Source organism: Bombus flavifrons, chromosome 14 (assembly GCF_040668555.2).
Source record: "Bombus flavifrons isolate JBK064 chromosome 14, iyBomFlav1_principal, whole genome shotgun sequence".
Lineage (NCBI taxonomy): Eukaryota > Metazoa > Arthropoda > Insecta > Hymenoptera > Apidae > Bombus > Bombus flavifrons.
In genome coordinates, this window is record NC_138455.1 from 3,035,711 (window position 1) to 3,056,769 (window position 21,059).

At 41.5% G+C, this 21,059-nt stretch overlaps 1 protein-coding gene across 2 annotated transcripts in view; it reads right to left on the reverse strand.

Moving 5' to 3' along the window:
* Positions 1-12,214, reverse strand: part of LOC138186801 (uncharacterized) — a 102,442-nt gene extending 90,228 nt beyond the window's left edge. For both annotated transcript variants that reach the window (XM_069127018.1, XM_069127017.1), the window contains exon 1: positions 11,824-12,214. The gene's annotated coding sequence lies outside the window, so the exon portion shown is untranslated. The remainder of the gene's footprint in view (positions 1-11,823) is intronic.
* Positions 12,215-21,059: the final 8,845 nt, after the last annotated feature.

Sequence of the window (21,059 nt, forward strand, 5' to 3'; positions counted from 1 at the left end):
ACGGATGTGTTTACCTAGGAAATATTCTAATCAATTGTTAGGACTTTAATGTTGTAATCGTCGCGAATGAAATATTTTAATATACGAAAGCATACTAATCACTTAATCACAATTCTCCCAAATGTAAGACTCGTACCATCTTTCCCCTGATTGTAAGTTCTACAAAAATAAAAATCCCGGAATTCCTAAATAAAAAATTAGAGTAACTTGATATTCAAGAACGTGCAAAACCGTTTCTAAAGAAATCAGTTAATTCTTTTACACGAAAGACGTTGGGAAAAATCGAAAGAAGTGAAAAAAGAGAAAAAATAATCGCCAGCCTATTGCCTCTCCCTGCGAGGTAATCTCCCCCATGATCGTGCTGCGATCTAAAAATTCGCGCCACGAACGAGATAATACAATTACCGGTATCATGTTAATCAGACCGCGCGAGAATGAAACGATCCTGCACATCCGGGCAGAAACCACGGAGATAGGCAGGAAGGAGAAAGGAAACGTCGTTGGTATTAATCCATACGAGAGGCGAAGGAACTCGTCGCGCGGCCACGGTGTGCCTTAATTAACGAGATTTTAAAAATGCGATGGCAATTTCAATCCAGCCCGACTAACTTCAGCTCCGAGGGTAATTCTATTAGGCAGTGGCGTAGCATCGTAAAGGGTTGAGAGCGAGAGACAGACGGACAGACAAAAAGAGAGGGAGGGGAGAAGCATAGTTGGAGAGAAAGAGAGACAGACGGACAGATAGAGAGGCGGAAGGAGGAAGAACGGTGGCAGGGGTGTACTGCCCCCTGGGGCACCCTCACGCTAACTGGCTGCGACTGTGCCACGGACCCCTTTACGATTCTGACTTAATTTATGTATCATCCGAGAGTTAAGTAATTTCTCCTCACGAATTACCTCCATCCCGCTGACTGAACGAATTTCTTCTTATGCTTTCTTCGCCCGTTCTTATTCATTCGGAACATCACTGATGTTCTTGCGTGTCATAGTGTGCACGACCGTGGTTCTTCTTGTGGGGATAGTAATTTTCTGAATCGCCTTTCGTTCGAATGTTTATGAGGTGTAATTCGGTAAAAGATTTTGGATATTCGCGATCGTTTACAGACGCAGGGCGACTGAATAATTTTACTTGGTATAGATATAATTATACGTGGAAGCAATTCATGGGTGTGCGATGAAAAATCTGATAAAAAGTTTCGTTTACAGAAATTAAATATTAAAATACAGATGAATCGTCCTACGTTAGCTCCTTCCTTTTTTTAAGAAGGTTTAGACAATTCCTAAAAGACTGTAACAAAAATTCTTATATATTGCAAGAACGAGTTAAATTTTTGTGTATTTTGCTTCAACAAGAACATGAACGACCGATCACCCATTCGTATCGCATAAATATATAAGGATTATTTTTAATTTAAAAAAAGGGAGAAGACCCTTGTCAGAAAGTTCGATCGACTTCTAAAATGAAAAAAAGAAAATGAATTTTGTTATTTCCACTTCGTTGTTTGTTGGCCTTGAACCGATGATAAATCGAAGAGGATGGAAGATTATTTAAAATTTCCTCAAACGCTCAGAGTGCGGATTCTACGGCGGTGCTCGGTCGGCTAATTAAAACGCGAGAAACTTTCGCGGCAGCCCCGAGGAAACGAGTTTAAATCTGTTTCAGACCAGTTTCCAACGAGCGGTGCCTTAGTGGCTCCCTCGTGGACCGTTTCCAACGTGACTACACCCCCAGCACTTTATTACGAGTCTAATCTATCTCGGTGCCGGCCAAAGGGAGGCAGGTATTTAACCCCGAAGCTAATTGTCTCTTTTCGAATTTCTCAAGAAACAAGAAAGAAATATTTCTCAACTTCAATTTCTATAAGCCTCGAAATTACTAGACTGTGGTTGTTTATGGAGATTCATATTCCTCCCAGCACGTCTAAAGAGATGGAATCGAAACGAAGATTTGTTTCTCGTACACTTTTTATATTTTTCTTTATGTTTCTTTGCTTTTAATATATGAAATTTATCAGTACGATTCCTGAACTTACGTGTGAATTTAGAGGGAAGCTTTTATTACAATTTTATGTTTAATTTGATGAAACTTTGAAAGAAGGTTTCGATAACTATGAAACATTAACGTTAATTCTCACTGCTTTTCTATTTTTGTCGACTTATCAAACTTTACCATGACTTCAACATTGAACAGTCTATGGAAAAAATAATATAACAAAGCTGATGCCAAAAGGAGAATATAGAGAATAAAAGAGTGGTGGAGGTTCACCTGCCGGATTAAGTTATACCGATCGTAAGGTGGCCTCATCTTAAATGATTTAGGCATAGCGAGATCGAAATCAAAAATTGCCGATCGAGAGTCGCCGCCGATCATCCACAAAACATGTGGCGAACGTGAAACGTGCTCACGAGGGATGCGCCTGTTACGCTCATAATTACATCTTATACCAATGAGCAGTGAATTACCAGATAATATATTACCTCAAATTATAGGTGATAACCGACGGGACATTACGATCGCCACTTCGACCAGATGGGTCTATCGGTCCGTTTTCGGTGGCGATTCGCGCCACGGCATATGGAACCCCCATAAATATTCTTCAAACTTCCTGCTCATCGACACTAGACCCTCTGAAATTCTCTTTCTTTTTCTATTTTCGTGACTAGCGTGGCCAACGTCGTTACAGCTTCTGTGAGATGCAAAATTTCAAAAATTCTTCGAATTCCGAGCGAAAAAGCTGAAAATCGTTTCAGGCACCAAAGGCATGATCTTGAAAGGGCAGAGAAATCCCAACCGATCTTAAAAACAGGACACGTGTTGCAAATGTTTCAAGAAAAATGCTCAGATCGTGTTCCAAGGATAGAAGTACCGTGTCTTTACCGCAGAATCTCTTTTTCTTGTCTTACATTGTTCTTTATGGTACTTTGAATCCTTTATTCTTAATGGAAGAACCGGCTATCTTCTAAATCTTCATGCGTTTCATATTTTAAAACATCCGCTTAACCACATTTCCATTTCGTGTGCACGGAGTTTCAGTACCATGAAACAACCAAGCTGCAACGAAGAGGTGTAGTATTCCAAGGAAACGTATCTTTAATACACCGCGCTATTTCACGAATTCCGTGGATAGGAGTTACTAAAAATACTTCATCGGGTGGTGCACCGCACTCTTTTGCAGTTTTGTATTCCGACCAATTTCACCACCGTCGTTTTTTCGCGTTTACTCTTTACAGTCGCCGCTAACTGCGACTTTATAACAGGACGATTATAGTGAAAAGCTAATTTCCAACTAGCTGAGAGCTCGTCCTCTCTCTTCTCTTTCTCTCTTGCTCTCGCCTTCTCTACGCCCCTATTCCGCAGCTAACTTCGTTAATGTATAATCCGGGGTGGCTCCCCGGGGCTCCGTTGCCGTGATATAAAATCAGTAAGCTTTAGTAAATTTCGTTTAAACAATCCAGTAAACAATTTTCCGCCGCTCTGCACGGCAAAGTAACGGCACCCTGGTGGCACCTGTACGCCTGCAACACTTTCTACCCCCTGGCATTTACCCCTATCGTCGACCTCGTGCCACCACCACCCCCATCCTCTTTCGTACTTCGACGTTCTACTTCGTGGAAGAACCGCTCCTCCCAGACCAGTGTCTGTCATCCTGGGATTAATCTGGTTAAGCGTTCATAGGAAGTTGTTCCGCTTTGCACTGTTTTAACTATGCTTTCCACCAAACTGTTTGTCGTGAATAAACACGTTTCGAGGATTCATCGAGAATCAGGAAAGGAGTATTCTAATTAGTTTAATTAAAATTTGCGATGATATCGATAGTAATCGAATTATCTCGGATGGATAGAATTTGCACAAAAATCATTTTTATTTAGTAGTACAATAACAGACGCGAAATTTATCACGAGTTTCTGTTCCAATTGCGTTGCATTAAATAGCCCGACAGAATCCATGTTTGAAGAAATGAACAACGAACGCTAATGGATGATACATTTGAAATTACAAGCGAAATGTTCCAACGTATTTAGTTAAAATCAGTATACACAATTCCACATATAACAACGATAATCTCAAATATCGGAATTTTATTCTCAATGCAAACGAAATCTGTCACAAATATTCCTCCTAATTGCGTGGCATTAAATTGTCGGACAGAATCCATTTTTCAAGAAACGAACAACGAACAGCATTTTGCATCTGCAAGCCTTAAAAATCCACGAATTATTATTCACCCGGCGTATATTCCGGCAGACAGCATAGGTGAGCACAGATAGTGATAAAAGTATCTATAACTCAAAAAAAAAGTCACGGAGAAAGAGGCACAAATCATTGGGCGGGGGCGGGACGGGCAAAGGGTGCGAGCCAAGGGGGTTGGAGGGCGGTCTCCCGGGGGATATCGAACGTAGTCATAAATCGCAAATCAAAACGTGTCAAACGGGCCGGCCGCGAAATTAAAAGTGACGGGCGAGCGGCGTGTATTGTGCACGGTTGCATATCGGCACCGTGAAAACCGGCCCGCCATAATTGTGAGTTACGGTGATCACGCAGCGGGCATTTATTTATTCGCCGCGGCGCCCGTTATTTATGACGAAAATGCATCAGCGGTCTGTATCTGCACGTCCCCGTGTACCCGCGTTCCTCGACCACGGTATCGATGACGCGCCGATATTTTATCGGAATTTTCGAAAACCCCGGCTGTCGTATGCGCCGTGAAACGCGCGGAAGTCTGACCAACCCCTTCCGAACCATTCTGTACCGAGCGAAGGAAATCGAAATTTGTAGGTTCGCGGTTGAGAGTAGTTCTTGATAGGTAAAGTAGAGCCGCAGGGTCTTGATTAGTTTTCTTGACCTTAGGCACTTTAGAAATTACAGTTTCTAGGTTTTTCGGGAATTGCAGGATTTTGGATTTCCAAGTTTCAGGAGTTGTAAGTTATAGATTTTCTACGAAATCTAGATCTTTCAAATTTAAAGTTTCGCTGAGATTCTAAGTTTTGGATAACTTTGGATCTTCTCATACTTTCTGCAAATTGGAAAAATGGAATTAGAGTATTTTGGAAAATTCTGTAAATGATGTAAAAACCGCGATTCTATGGTATGTCAAAGATATGGGTATCATAAGTGTGCTGAAAATAAAGAAATAATAAATTTATCACTAGAATCTGTTACAAGAAAAGTCACATTAATGAATCTCCAAACGAAACCTTCCTTACGATTCGCCAAAGATTACTCTCCAAGCAAAACTCTGTTTAATTACCGAGGGCAATGGTTTGTGGAAACTCGCAGAGATACTAAAATTGTGGGACTGCGTGGGCGGATGAATTTTTCATTGGAAAGTTGGTCGGCGATTGGCCATCGCTATCCATAGTTCATCGACTTGGAAAGTCTTCCTTAGCCGAAGCGCGTCGAAAGCACCAGGAAAAATCCTTTAACGAGGAAACTTCCGGTGAAACGAGCCACTTGAACGTTTTTCGAGGGTGGTCGGTTTAAATATTCGAAAGCACGGTTTTCTCTTCCTTCGTGCCTCTTTCTCTTGCTGTGGCCTCATCCCTGTTCCACTTCGGCCCGCCATGACAGTTCTAATTTAACGCTAGCTAACGACGGAAAAGGGGGAAGGTGCTACCCCCCACTCCCACGCTCCGCGAAACCCTCGACATCCGTGGAGCGTGCACCGGGGGTAGCACACATTCAGGCTAACAATGTACTGTTTCGGGACAACGAATAAACAAAAAACAGCGATTCTCCATCAAGTTGATTGGCAGCGCGTTGGAGGATTTACGATGCGGATTTTTGGCGAGCACGGTCCAACGGCTGCTTTTTCAATGGTTCTGGCCAGCGTTTAGACGTTAACGTTGAAATAATTTAAATTACCCGGCGAAAATTGTAATTAGCCAGGCCGGTCGTGTAATCGGGCGTGCAGAAAATTGCGAGGAAGGAACGTTAATTATGCGGACGTGACATAATGGCCCCGAAAACGACTTCGCTCGCTCCTGAACACGCGTTTTTGCAATTATTTTTAAAAGCGACAAATTTCGCGTCGCGCCGCCAGCTCTTGATGAATTGTTTGTTCAAACAAAAAGGTATGCCAAGCGCGAATAGTACCGCGGCGCGAAAATTATAGGGCGACTTAATTGGGACGCCGTTGTAATTGGATGGCATTATTTTTCTGTTACAACATCACGTTTGTAATACTTGGAACACAAGTGCTGCGGAAGCCTAATGAGTGGTAAAAGCGATTAAACGATCCGCTTTCGAAATCTTCGTCCCTTCTGCGGAGCCCTCATTATTTATCTGTTCTTTGTTAAAATGCAAATTACGACATTGCCAAGGAAATAAATTCTCAATTATAAAACAGCGATTGAGACAGATAGTAGCTTGGAAAATATATCGAAGTCCTTGAGAAAGATAACGTACATTTACATGGTCATTAAGTTAAAAAAAGATCAAACGTCCACTCGTGTACTTAATATCGATACGTGTCAGAAACTATAGAAATTTTCTCGATATCTATCCAATATCTTCGCTTACATTATGATAGATATTTCCAGTAATTGCACATCGGATTCATTTAACACTAGAAATTATTCTTCGTGCACGTTAACAGCTTCAGGAACCAACAACGTATCATCGTTAAAACCGATCAAACGTGGCAACTGGCGCGGCGGCGGCGTGTTTAAACGTGTCACACGTATTAACCACTCTTCAGAGGCACATTACACAAAGTTCGAAATTCCATTCCGCGCTCAGCCAACCGAAAGGTCCGCGTGCGCGTTCAGCAATAATGAAAATTTTCAAATTTCACGCTCGATTATCCGCGGCCCCGCTTACACACCACCGCCATTTGGCGCTTTTACAACCGCCAATCCCTTATACACAATGCCACCCTCCTATATCGCGATCGCGACATTGTTCGTTACGATACAGCGTGCAATGAAAAGACTTTACGATCAAAGATCGCAAAATTTAAAAGTTGTATCTTTCGAATATAATAATCTCTATGTTCTATGAAAGATAATTGGCTACAAAATCTGGCGAATCGTCCTAATTCCAATAATGCCTTCATTGTCTCGTGGCATCGTTTACTCAGTGCTAATATTTTTTTTCACTGGGCTTAGAGTGCGCGATAATTTCACGTTCTATCATTACTATATAAATAGTACTAAATCTAATGGTGTCTCGTGGTTAAATTGTACAAGTTTGATTATTCCGTGCAAGATTCAAAATTAAATATAAAAATATCGAAGCGCAGGTAACTCGAACGATGCTATCTAACCATGTCTTATATCAACCCCCATCGCGATTCGACGAGGTCGATTAAAAAGCGAACGAAATCTGGTGGACAAAACGGCGACATTTGTCGAGTGTCTGGCATTTGGCGTGTTCCTAATCGGTCAACCCCCGACGATTCACCCTTCATCGCCTCGTCCATCATAAGCGATCGCACGAAACGACATTAAACACGGCCGTGAAGCGTACGTGTCAGCCGCAGCCTCGAATTTCGCGTTATCTCTCCAAGTGCATCGTTGCATCCGCACGCACAGCGGTGAACAGATGGTGCAGCGTCTCGGCAGGACCTATGACAGGTTGGTCCTGCGCACCGGCAGCATTTCGTGGTTCATTTGCGGTACCCAGGGGTGCCATCTATTATCGAGGGTCGGCCTGCCACTGTCCCGAAAGTCGAGCCTCCCTTTTCTCGCTCTCTCTCTCTCTCTCTCTCTCTCTCTCTCTCCGTATCCCCCTTTCGAAATCTATATGCGAAGGGTGGTTGTTTACATGGTGGAAAGGCAACTCGATTTAATTCGGTGATGATTTTTTAACGAGCTCTCCACCGTGGCTGGTGTGACGGTCTCGTAGATTGGGTTTCCGGGGCCGGTATTTTGGCTTTTCCATTTGATCGCGGGACAACCCGGGCGTTCGTTCATTGAAGAGCGGAATTGCTTTTGGAAAAAACGTCACGCGAAACAATCATCGATGAATATGAATGATTTTTTCGCGTTCCCGCCGACCGCGCAAAAGTTCCGGAAAACGAGGAAAATTGGGGGAATGTCGGGAACGATTAGATTGGAAGAAATTCGCGAAAGCGTTTGATTTGGATAGCGAAAGAAAAAAGAATTTGGAAATACATTAGGAATTATTAGGTTCCAGAAAATTGCAGCATCTTCTTTCGACATTTTCACGAAAAAGATCGACACTGAGAAGAGAATTGAAGAAATTCGCCGATCGAATGGTTAGGAGTAGCAAAATAATGGAAAATATGGAGTTCCATAATTGAATTGCTCGAGCGAAATAATCAATATTCAGAAAAGAATTGAAAACATATTAAAAATGATTCGAATCAAGGAAATCATTAATGTTTCGTAATTTAATTGCTCAAGGAATATGATTAATATCCAATTACTCCCATGCTGTTAAGGTAAAAAATGAACGTTAGTGTTGAAGAATGACAGAGATCTGGAATTACAAGTCAGATAAAAAGCAGGCTCGATGAGAATCAAGATAGCCTACCTAGATAATCAACGACGATAATCAAGAGTTAATCAAATAGAATACCTTACACCAATTAGCTACCGAAGCTTTTGTATCACCAGGAACTACAAACCTCCCGAACATTTCCACACATAAATCACTCTTCTCAAACCACGTCCACTTGCTTATTCATGAAAAACATTCCTGATCAGTTGCTCACGACGCCCGCCAAGGTTTTCTCCTTTTACTGAATCAACACCTCTCCTCGATACTTATCCTATAATAACCTCTTTCGTGATCGATACCTCATTACATCAATATCAATCTTATTAAATTTTCTGCCGTGAGTAAATTTCCGCGAACACGTTACCAAGGTGTCGAACCAGCTACCTGCTACTTGTCGCAATCTCTTTTTTTCTTAAACCAGAATTTAAAGAAAAAGAAAAAAAGAAGAGATAGCGAGAGGAAAAAAGTGTAAAGCCGGCGAAAAAAGAGGGCGATCGCGATCACGATAAGCGGAGACTAATTAAAAACGAGTAAATTAGACTAACCAGTCGAGTAGACTCGGTTCGTGATCGGTGTTCAGCCACGCAATAATTCCGCGACGAGATTCTCCGTTCTCTTTCGTTTCCCGTGAGCCAGGTAGCACTCGATCTCTCTCGTTTCGAAGCGGTTTTTTAGCCGCGTTCCTTTCGAGCCCTCCGCCGCCTACGGGCGTTTCATTAATCTCGCGTCTCTCAATTTATTTTGTACGTCTTGTTAGGTGCCCCGGCCCGTTCTCGGGTGGTTATGTCTCACTCAAGAGGAGAGAACGCGCGCGATCCCGTGCTGGGTGATAATGAAAAGCGGACGCCCGGACAGGAGGAAGTCCACGGCGTTGGAAGGGGACCACGGAGGCGAGGAAAAAAGGAAACGAGAGGCGAGCCGGCCAACGCTGAAAGTATTACCGACACGATCTTCCCGTTTGCCACAGCCGTGAGCAGTGAGTCATGGATTCGTTCGAACCAGGCTAGGCGCTCATCTGCGATTGCGATGCCTCGCTTTTCGCGCTGGAAATTCAACGTGATTACCGTGCGCGTAGATCGCCGATGAAATAATGCCTCATTTTTTGCGTATTAGCGGTGAGTAATTGTGATTCGATGGTGGAAAGTAAGATAATTTGGCGCGAGACTCGGTAAAGGATTATGTGTGAAGAAAAGTCAGATAGTAGAAAGGTCTAGTCGATTTCTCAGGCAAACGTGTGAAATACTGATCGTATTGTAAACGCTCGTAAGCTTCGAAGCTGTATCATGTGTTTAGTTCAATTGTACTTTTTAAGACATTTGGTTTAGAATTTCGAGGGACGAGTCCAAAAGCAATAAATACTTTGCAGAGATACGACAAAGCGTAAACATCGGAAACAAAAAAAATTTTCAAAATCAGAAATCTGTATGACAAATTTTTATACATTATAATTCAATTATCTCCGACAAAAATACAATCGAACGTTTAAACTCCTGTAGAGTCTGCCGAACGATTCCACCCACGTTCTTACAATTGTATTTTGATCAGTCGCCAAGCAACTTACAGCATCCACGAAACGGCATCGGGTCGTGACAAATCACCCCTAACAAAGCTTCTGTCGTCATATAGGATCGGTTCGAACGAGGGAATCGCGTAATTAACGTGTCTGATCATCGTGCTCATCTCTTAACGCGACGTGGCGGCCGATCAAAAACGTTCTCCTTATCGTTTCCATCTATCTTTCATCCGTGTTCATCCCACAGGACCGAAAAAGGGGACTCGCCCGGTGTACTGCTGACGTGTCCCTCTTTGACGAGCCACCACGGGGATGTTTCGTGACCCGCGCTTGCAAACTCATTGTTCCACGTGCTTTCTTCAAATCTACGCGCAATCCAACGTAAACATCCTAATAGCGAATTAGCAAATAACGATGACCAAAGAGGACAACGAGCTTGACAATATTCTACCGCAAGGATTTTTATAGGGAATTTTACAACGTGTGAGTTCGAACACAGGAAACTTGATTTTTGTTTCGGGACATTAGCATATTCGGAGAAATCCTAAATTAATACGTGATATAATACTTCGGTAACAGAGTTTATTGATATAATTTGTAATTGGCACTTCATCAATTTTCTACGTCTGATATCGTTCAATAGTCAAAGATTAAGTACTAATTTTAATAAATCAATTTCGAAAGATAATTGGAAAGTACCAAGCACCAAATTAACAATTTATTGCCCCTTGTGCCTATTGTTTCGCGTCGCAATAATCGTAAAAAATATAGAAATGATACCCGTGTACCTTAGCCAGCTGAAGATCATAGTATTCAGAGAAAGTTTTATTAAATTATTATCGGTAATAGCTATGGTAGTTGAAAGAACGATGTTTGTCGCTGAAAAGGAATTGCGAGAGTGCTACAAGAATCGAGAGTTCGATCATGAGGGTTCGGAGAAAACAGAGACGAACGTGTAGGGAGAAAAGCGACTAGGAAAGCGTTGCCTCGACGTTAATTAGAAAGACAATCCTCATCAATCATGTTACGCAAATTCTGTTCTACGTTGTGTTTTAACGGTTTTACGTAAGCATTCTGATGCGCGATACGTGCGCGTAATTAGCGATTCATTTTTCTTGCGCGCTGTCTACCACGGGTAAAGGCAAGCAGCTCTTACGACATACGGCGTGTTATTCGATTCCCGAACCCCCACGAGGATGATACGCGTTTATTGGCGACACGAAATCGATCACTCTTAACCGCGCCACCATGTTTTCGTACTTGTGCTTTGACGACCACTCGCGCGAATAGAAAGACGAATAGAGTGTCTTTTAGAGTGATTCAACGTTTGTAAGAGATTTTAAGCAGACTCCAGAAATAGGTATTCACCTACTGCCTTTTCGAGTCCTTTGTCTATAGCTTTTCAATAAGTAATCAAAATGAATGAAAATCAATGCCAAGTCTGAAAAATATAACGAACGAAGTAACGATTCTCAATTATACTTTTTTATCTTATTGAGTGTTGCTTTCACTGCATAACGATACAACATTTCTTTCCCATTCTTTGATATCTGCATAAAGGTTCGCTGATTTTTCTGTATCAGATAACGCTATTTTCGATTATTCTAATTGTTAACTGTAAATTTTGGTAATTACTGTTCAAATATACCGTAAATAAAACGAAAGACGACATTGTTTATAAAATAACCTGACAGTGAGCCGAAGGAACGTGATATCAAAATGAAGATAGTAAAAGTTGTAGTAAAAATTCTCTAAAAGAATATTTAGCCTGTTCGTGGAAGATAACACGAGAACGAAACATCCGTGGGCGATTAAAAGTCGCGTTAATTAACATCGGCATAATTACCTGTTACAAGACGATCGATTCCAGCTGGAGGAGACACGGACGTATTAATTCGTGGCAGGAAGACCGGGCGAGTCTCTATCACGGCGTTCTGGATATTCCATTTCCACCTCGTTGCACGGTACCACGGTGATATAAATGCTAATTCGTGACGGGCATCTCCGATCGAGACTAGAGGAATCCGTACCTAATTTTCCTGCTGCCAAGGGATTCGCCGCGGAATAGAGACAGCTGTTTCTCCGCAGGAACACGAGAAACACGTCCCACTTTTCGCGCCAACTTTGACACATGCGCCCCGCGTGCAGCGTTTTAATTGCATCCTCATTATTATCTGTGTAATTTAGTTCGATCAATTTTCCATGTGTTTTCGACAAATACGCCTTTTTCTTGTAGTGATAATATCTGAAAATAAAATATATGGTGTTACTCGTGAATTGTTCCACTAGGTCGTAACGTATGAAATGTCCTCTTTTTTGGATTAGTGTTAATACTACTTTCAAAAAGCAATGCAAATTTCAATTGCATAAAATTAAAAATGACAACGACGAATAGTTGATTACATAACGTCACCTTTGTTGTTGTTGAAATTTCAAAGTGAAAAATTTCAACGCTTCAAAAATTTCGTTACAGGTTCGATTGAAGAATTAGAAAAACTCAAAAATATAAATCACCCGAATTTCTTGAGTATTCGCACTGAATGGTTTCTAACAAAAGATACGTAAAACCAAAAGGTACGAATTGAAATTCGATTCCATATAAATCAGATTACTCATAAACAATATATTTCTCCATGCTCGTTTCTACATGAATAATTCTTAGTGTCTAAATGGACATTTCGTACGTTATCAACCTACCACATACTTAAAAGCAACTTGAAACAGTGATTATTCTTATTTTACTTGATTTTCAGTAGAAGTTTCGTATGATAAGTTAAGAGTGAAATGAAAGTATTTTAAAGCTGAAACAGTATGCTGATTAATTTCAATAAATCAAAAGATATAGAGAAGGAGTATCAAGCGTGGGCAGAGTCGATACACCTACGACGAAACACGACAACCGAGGAAACCGGAGGAGGGTTATTAAGACCAGTCAACATGTACGCTGCGTTTCGTACGAATATCACTGGATATCGCGTGAGGAACAGTCTCCTCGCTCGTAGATTGCATGCACCGAACGTGTTACTGGCTTTGTCCACGTAAATTAATTATCTTCCACTATTTGTTCTGTTTCACGAGCAACAAACACCATCGCGTGTGCACGTCAATGGATTCGGACATCTCGTACGTTTTCGATAGAAACGACTTTGAACGAGTACAAAAATTGAGAAACATATTTTCCTGGACTATGTCCGAGGGTACTACTGTTAATATAACATAACTGTTCGGTTTGTTTGAGGGCAGCACATATTTTTCTTAACGTTCCGCAAACTTCGAAGATATGAAAATATAGAAATATCTAATAGTTCGTCATTTGCGATTGCATCACGGTGTTAATTATATTGCCTACTACATTGGAAAATATTTGAAACGATATCGAGTAGAATTCGAGAATATTATTTATATCTGTCGCGTTAATCGAGCCGATTACAAGAGGCGAATTTACCAGTTTTCGAGGTAAACTGATAACCAAGCATCACGTGTCCTATTATCGACCACCGTGCTAGGCAATAAATGTCGATATATGCCTACTGGCACATGCGCGTGTAATCGAGTCCCCGTATGTTTCATCCTATCAGAGCTCCCATAGACGATGGCATCATTGATAACGCGAAGACATCGCACGATAGATTCGCGCAGGACGTGCCTTCTATTTTGATCGCAACCACGAGAAATCCGATTGCACCTTGATTATTCATCCATCCAACGATTGCTCCCTGGTTGCATTTTTCGTCGCCGCTCCATACTATGAGCGTTAATCTAATCGTACAGCTCGTTTTGATCGGAACGATCGAAGTCGATGAAAGAGGCGGAAATGGAATCGTAGATTGAACGAGCCGACAAAACCGTGTACAACTGGACAGAAATACATGTGGAGTCATCGTAAATGTAACACAGTGTATCGAGGAAATCATCAGGTTGGATGCGAGCGCTAAAACGGGGAAGGGGTCGTAAGACTTTTGTCCGATGAATCGAGCAAAGTTTCTTCCAACTGTATGAGTAAAATAGGCTGACGTGATAAATCGTTGTTGCACGTTTCTCTTTCTCTTTTACGCGTTACGTTCGAGCGTAGACGCTAGTCCGATGGAAACCAGTATTTAGTTTAGGGGTAGGACAAGTCGAGTATGATAGAGAAGCTGTAGAATGAAACGACAGATAAAACAACACTGTGAAACGAACGAGGATAAGAGATAGATCGAGCTACCGGCTGATAACACCTCATCACTCGATTATCCAGCCTTCAGTTTCGAATATTCAACGTTGCACCGTATCGAAAATATTACGAAGGCTATTCAGGTTCTGATTAATCGAGATGAACAGTACCGATAACTGTAACAGAGAAATCTGCGAGTAGAACTGATTGCGGATGTTTTGTCTATGCCACTTTGTACTAGGCGTTCAATACTGGGATATACGAGTCATAATATACTGTTTTATATAAATGACAGTGTTTTTTTAAATTTCTAATAAAGGAAAATGTTCGGTATTAATCGATATAAGACTTCGCAAAAATCTCTCAAATGCCTGTCACCGCGTACAAATACCAGAAACTCTATAAATCGATCGTCTAACCAGTACGGCCTCAATCCCCTTCGCTTGGGAAGTTGATTTCGTTCGACATCAAACGATTCAAATTAATTCCAAGAATTTTTTACTATACTTTTACTATTCCAAACTTTTCGTTTAAAATAATCTCCACTGGCATTTCTTTTTCCTTTTTCTTATTATACACGCGTACTGTGCAACCTTAACTTACGATAAGAGCAGTCGAAATTAATTCTGACAAACTACACACTGGATTTACTTGTATCACACTAAACATCAGAGTCAAGATAATTCCCTACATTTTGTATCATATACCGTCTATTATCCACTCTGAATATACTTAACATAGAACAACACCAACCCCACAGCTTCCATCGAAAAAGATCCATCAAACCATCCAACGAGAATATCGAATGTCCCTTTTCGCAGCTGCTAATCGTCATGCCGCCGAGCGAAGCGATTGAAAAAGCAAGAGAGAAAGAGAGAGGGAGAGAGAGAGAGAGAGAGAGAGAGAGAGATCGCGCGCGCAGGAACGGGGCAGCCGGTTAATTTGGTAGACTCGAGCGGATCTAAAGCGGAAGGTGGTAAAACTGAAAAATCAAGGGTCCCGGGCTCGGCGCGGGTCGCGCGCTACGCTTCGCCTCTGGTGGGGGTAATAACGTGAAATTAGGAGCTAATGTGGATCGATGTGCCCTGCCGACGTCGTGGCTCGACTGTTTTAAGAGCGATAATAAAAACGAAACGATTTCGCGGAGGCTTCGGGCCCCTGCAGCGTGGAGGACGCGGCGAGGGGAAACCAACGGCACGCGGGCGGAAGAGGCGTTTCCAGCGAACGCGACTTCTTCGTCCAACTTTTGCCCCGCCTACGCCTCCGTCGTTCTCTGCCCCCACCAGAATTCCCCTAGAGAGAGGGGTAAACTCCCCACTGTTGGTGTACTTCGATTGCCAACCGACGTAGCGAACGTTCGCCTGGCGCAAGTCGCCATGGAAACCGACGAAAAGCGTCGCCCGGGATTGTTCGAAACAATTATCCGCCGCTCAATTCCACTCGTGCTAGTTCTATGTATCTCTTTGGCCGCGGTGCCTCCGCCGGATGCGCTGCAATCTTTTCTGCTGAATAAAAATGTCCCGAGTCGCGAGAAGATCCTCGATCCTCCGACGTTTCTCCGCCTTCAATTCATTTTTCATCCTTAGCCGCCTCGAAGAGCAAGGGCTGACTGTTTGGCGATGTCTCGGACGTGTTCGAAGAGTTCATAGATTGGGCCGAGGGTAAGGGAAATTGGTAGATCGGCCGTTACAAGCAGGTTTCAATTGGTATATCCTAAGTTAGCTGGAGCCGAGGTGTTCTATCGATGGTTATTGGTGCTCAGTGTGTAATTTTGACTAGCTCCGGTGCTGAGTCATATTTGGAAAGCTCGAATGGCTGCGCTGATGTTGGGATTACACGATTGGATTCAGTCAATAGGCTTCAATTCGAACACCATTCCAACCGATGATTGCTAGATCGTTGCGTCAAATAGATGGCGCGTACCTATTGTGTGTAGATTTGTTGCGCGATATAACTGGATGCGAATTATAATTGGCACTTGAACCATTTTATTTATAGATCGGCTTAATTTGACTAATTATTCCATGGAGAGCTGAACGAACGTCACGTCTGAAGCTTAAAGAAGTTAGGGACGAGGCGATCTGTTACATAGAATGTTACCTTTATCAGCAGCTTCGCTTTCTCGTCCAATTAGTGTCCGATTCGGTAACTATTAATAAATCTAAACTTTTTATAGGAAAGAAGATGCTGTGGTGTTTCTGTATGAAAAGAGGAAACTTGAAGATGTAACTTTGCTTTCCGATCCGGTCGATAAATTCTTCTTCCGAACTAAATTAAACAGAATTCCCCCGAAGCGACAAAAGTAATACAGGCAATATGAAATTTCAGAAAGAAGGAATTAGTTAAACCAGCTTCCACTGGATCGCCGGTACTGTCGCGCTACTGTTGTTGAATCGAACAAATGGAGTGGAAAAGTATGGCTGTGAAATAAACACGCATAAACACACCAGACTGGGACACCGATCCCCTAAATACTTTAGACGATCCGCGCGGGGAATAGGGGAATAGGGGAAAAAGTATTCCGCAAATGTTTCCCGGAATATGGTTGAATAGTGGCTACGTATTCCACTCGAGTTTTACTTTAGCACACCTAAGGAGGTGGTGTATGTAAGAGCTTGCGTGGTTAAGGGTACCGCGATTCGAGCAAATGTGTTTCACGCTCCGCTAAGCGACGGCTCGATTGGAGATCAGAAAGATGTACGGCATCGCGACTGCCTCCTTCGAATATAAAACTTTACGTACAAGCGAAATGAAAAATTCCGTACACTCTATAGAAAAATTACGATAACCTCGCCAACAATTCGTGCGTTATCTTACACGTTAAACGACTTTTAATAAAGTTAATTGAATTAAGATCGTACTTCGATACGTTGCGACAGTGGCTCTGCTATGTTTCGTGTTACGTGCAATATTTCGCTTCTTTTCTTTTCAACTCGTGTAAATTTCGTTAACAATTATACGATATGGAATTAAGACGTTGAGTATATTACGTTCAATTTTTCATACACTGTGTACATAAATAAATGAAGAACTAAGTTACAATGGTTGATACAGCAAGATAGGTAGGATCGCGACAGGCTATAAACTTTCTAGGAGGACTGTATACGAAGCCTGTGTTATTTCCGCGAACATCCAGATATCGTTTCCGCATCACGTCTCCGCTATTCGCCTCGGTTCACCTGGAAATAAATATGTTTCCCTTATCGTTCCCGGCTGGCCGATCAGGGAACAACGATTCCTGCTGTTCCAAAGGGCTAGAAGAGGCATAAAGCATCAGAAAATCCCTAGTACAAGGTGTAACACCACGTAAACACCGCCGTTGCAAGCGTGAATTCTGCACCTGGATCGTTCGTCCGCGGGAAAAACGAAAAGTTTGACGCCAATTCGTAGTGGCACGCTTTTTCACGAAGCAACTCATAATTATAGTTATCTGAAACGAATCAGACGCGAAAGAGACGGTAATTAAGACAGCCGAACCATCTCTCCGTCGCTTCTTATCTACATCTTTATTTTTTATTCTCCATCGGCGTCAATTAACAATTCGGGGAAAAAGATTAAAGATCAAGGATCGATCTCGCGGCAAGATTACAGCGGCAGATTAACGTCGTTATTAATTATATGTTACTCTTCGTTCGACTTTTCTCTCGTTTATCTTAATTAATTGTTCCCCCTATATAGTCGCTAACCAATCTTGTTTGCTACACCTACCTGGTTAACGAGTGTCGTAGATGTCTTGCGGATATTTATGTTGCATCTGGTGATCGTGGAAAATATTTAACTGTGATTACTATTTCACTGCTGATACGTAAATAGATACCTACATATTTTAATACAAATATCTTCGAAATGGCAGATTACAATGTACGAACAGTGTCTTGTAGCGTTTACTAGACGTATTTGAAGAATATTATACGAATAGTTAGGTGATTATCTTTTTTTAATCTAACTGTAATTTCCAACGGTGCGATATTAGGTAATATTAATATAGTGTGATTAATTTTAATTGTTATTAACAACTATGTAATATCAATGGTAATGTTATTGTGTAATATAGTGTACGATTGTATAAGAAGTCACCATTGCGAATAAAATGTGCTGCATGAAATTTCTTTGCACGAACAATTAACCGTAATACTCAATTTCCACATATCGTTTCTTTCCGAAAAATAGACAAGTATATCCAACCTTAATGGAAAGCAGAGATCTCTGTAAAATTTCTATTTTGCATGCAATTTACATTTTACCCTAATTAGTGGTAAAACGTTTACAGAAAATACGTGAAACTGTCTATCAGGACTTTAGCCGTTCAATTACGAGGTGGTAGAGAATTTTACAGTCAATTACGACATGGTTAACAGCTATGTTAACGGAAAGAATATGGATTTAACGGTAATTCCAAGCAGTACGGTTGCGCAGAATGATTCAGATGCTCATTGCCACGAAGCTGCAATGCCGTTTGGGCATCAATAACGTCTAATCACCCTGACGTAGAACCGATCCTGCTTGGTCCTGCGGTGCAATTTCGTCCTCTAAGCGTTCGCCACAAATCACACCCCGACGCGATTTGGGAACCCCCGTTCGACATTTAAACTCGGCCGGATTATGGTCGAGAGCCTCTTGCGCGGCCGATAATTAATCGTTTCGATCTGTTTTACGATCGTCTCTGATCACACCGTTCTAAAGTGTTTAAAAGAATTCCAAGTACATTTTCGGGCCAGAGCTAATATCTTTTTTTCGCCGACCGATAGATCGTGCAAATTTCGCGTCGAACTAAAATCATTTTACTCGCAAGAAATAAAATTTCACCTTTAAAAATAATGGGCATATTAGGCAGGTGCTAGATTGTACGTTTCAAATTTACATAGATTTTATATGATCTAATCGATATTCGTTCGCGGTGCAGCCTCTACGAAGTAAATGTATTTCTTCTGTTCCGATTTCTTCAAATAATGATAATAATGATATTAACATCTAAGACCAGCGGATGTTTAATTTATATAACACAGATCTGGGCTTCTAAATACAACTCTCGCAACTGTAAGAGTACTAATAGTGCAACCTAAACGAAGAAAAATTGTCGAGCGTTAAGGGTTAAATTAAATTCTGAAACGCGCACGCTACGTTTCCCAAAGCGGAGTAATTTTCCAATTCATCTTCCGATGTTTTAACACACGCGCGAAAATCAACTAGCCGTGAAACTCTTATCGTACCATTCGTTCTCCGCGCGTTCTCTCTCCTCCGACTCGAACATAGATTACCCGAGAAGTGCTTATAATCCCTGTCCGTAACTTAATTTTTGGTTGTTTATATTGAAAGAAAAAAAAAGAAAGATGACGTCGCGACTGTGGATCGTGTCTGGCCGATACCAGGAACGCTCGTAATAATTCTCGCTTAACCACGTGCCGGATATAACTGGGAAATAACGATGAAATAACGACGACGGAAACGTCGTCCATGGCAACACGAGATAAATATTCGCTTAATGTGATCAGCGTTCCGTTTATAACTGCTAACGGTTCTTTCTATTTGTTTGGGGAAAAGGTAATTTTCTTACGCTTCTTACGTCGCTGTTTTAATCTGCCTTCTAATGGACACACCGCAAAGAATTGTTCATTGTTTCGTAATGATGATCGTAATCGTTGCGAATTCTCTTGCACCGTGTCGAGGAGCGAGATGAATTAACATCGATTTCTATTTAACAGCAATATCGCTCTCATACAATTTAATGCGCTAGCGTTTTCAATTTACATAATTTATATTATTAACCTTAATGTGTTATCTACTTTTAAAAGTAATCATACCTTCTTCTTTTCTTTTTGATAGGATGTTACTTAATTGCAAAATTAATTATGAAAGTATCTTCTATGAGTTCATTCTTTATGATATATTAGAATATTATGAAATGATGAAATTGATTTTTAAACGCTGGCTGTATAATAATAAAATTGAGGTTCGTAATTGGTCAACTCTTGTGGAACCTGTTTTATCGCTCGTGAAGCTCTTTATCCTTATAAATGTACAAGGCTTTTCTAAACTCATAGACAACTGACATCGATTCAAACAAGAGACACTCGTATTTAAAACCATTAATCACATGGACAAATGGCATATTTTATTACAATATAGATACTACTATTGGTAGGTTCTTTAATAGATAATTTTAATTTATAGCGCCAGCTGACTGCATAAGCAAATAGTAAATGCTTCTTCTAGTCGTTAATAAGGAAATCACGCTGTAATAACGCATGTGAATCCGAACGTTCGATTTGCAATGCAAATAGTGTGCGTGGATGTGTGAGAGAGACAAAGAAAATGTGACACAAATTATGATCGATACGTCTGCCTATTATTCCATAATTTTCAGCGTAAGAAATATTTCTCCACGCAGACCCAACCTACATTAATTTACCATTAATTTCTACTCCGATAAAATTCAGCTACTATCACCAAAAAATCGTTCAGAATATCTTATGAGAGGTAATATACTACGACGATAAATCGCGTAAAAAAATAGAACGTGGCATTTTTCCCCTATCCACCGAGTAACGAGACAAACAAGCTCCCGAACAAACTGCGCAAGAGACTCGCCTCAATCAGGCGGCGAGGAACGAGCAGAAAAAGAGAAGCTCGATAAAGTAGTGGCGGCGGGCGGTAGCTCCGTGAGATACACGGTACGGATTTTCGAAACGTATCTCAATTACCTCGGCGACTATAATTAACAAAAACAACGGACCAGCGGCTGGCGGTGGCCGGAAGTTCGGCTATTTTGTTATCGAGCTACAGGAACGGTCGATGCTGGAACCGCACAATTACCCGCCGCAGAATGTACAACGTTCGGAATAGCTGCACGCGGAATCGCGCTGCAGATTAATTGTAACTGCATCGTGGCTACCGATTTGCCTAATTAATTCGGTTACTAATGGCCGCCG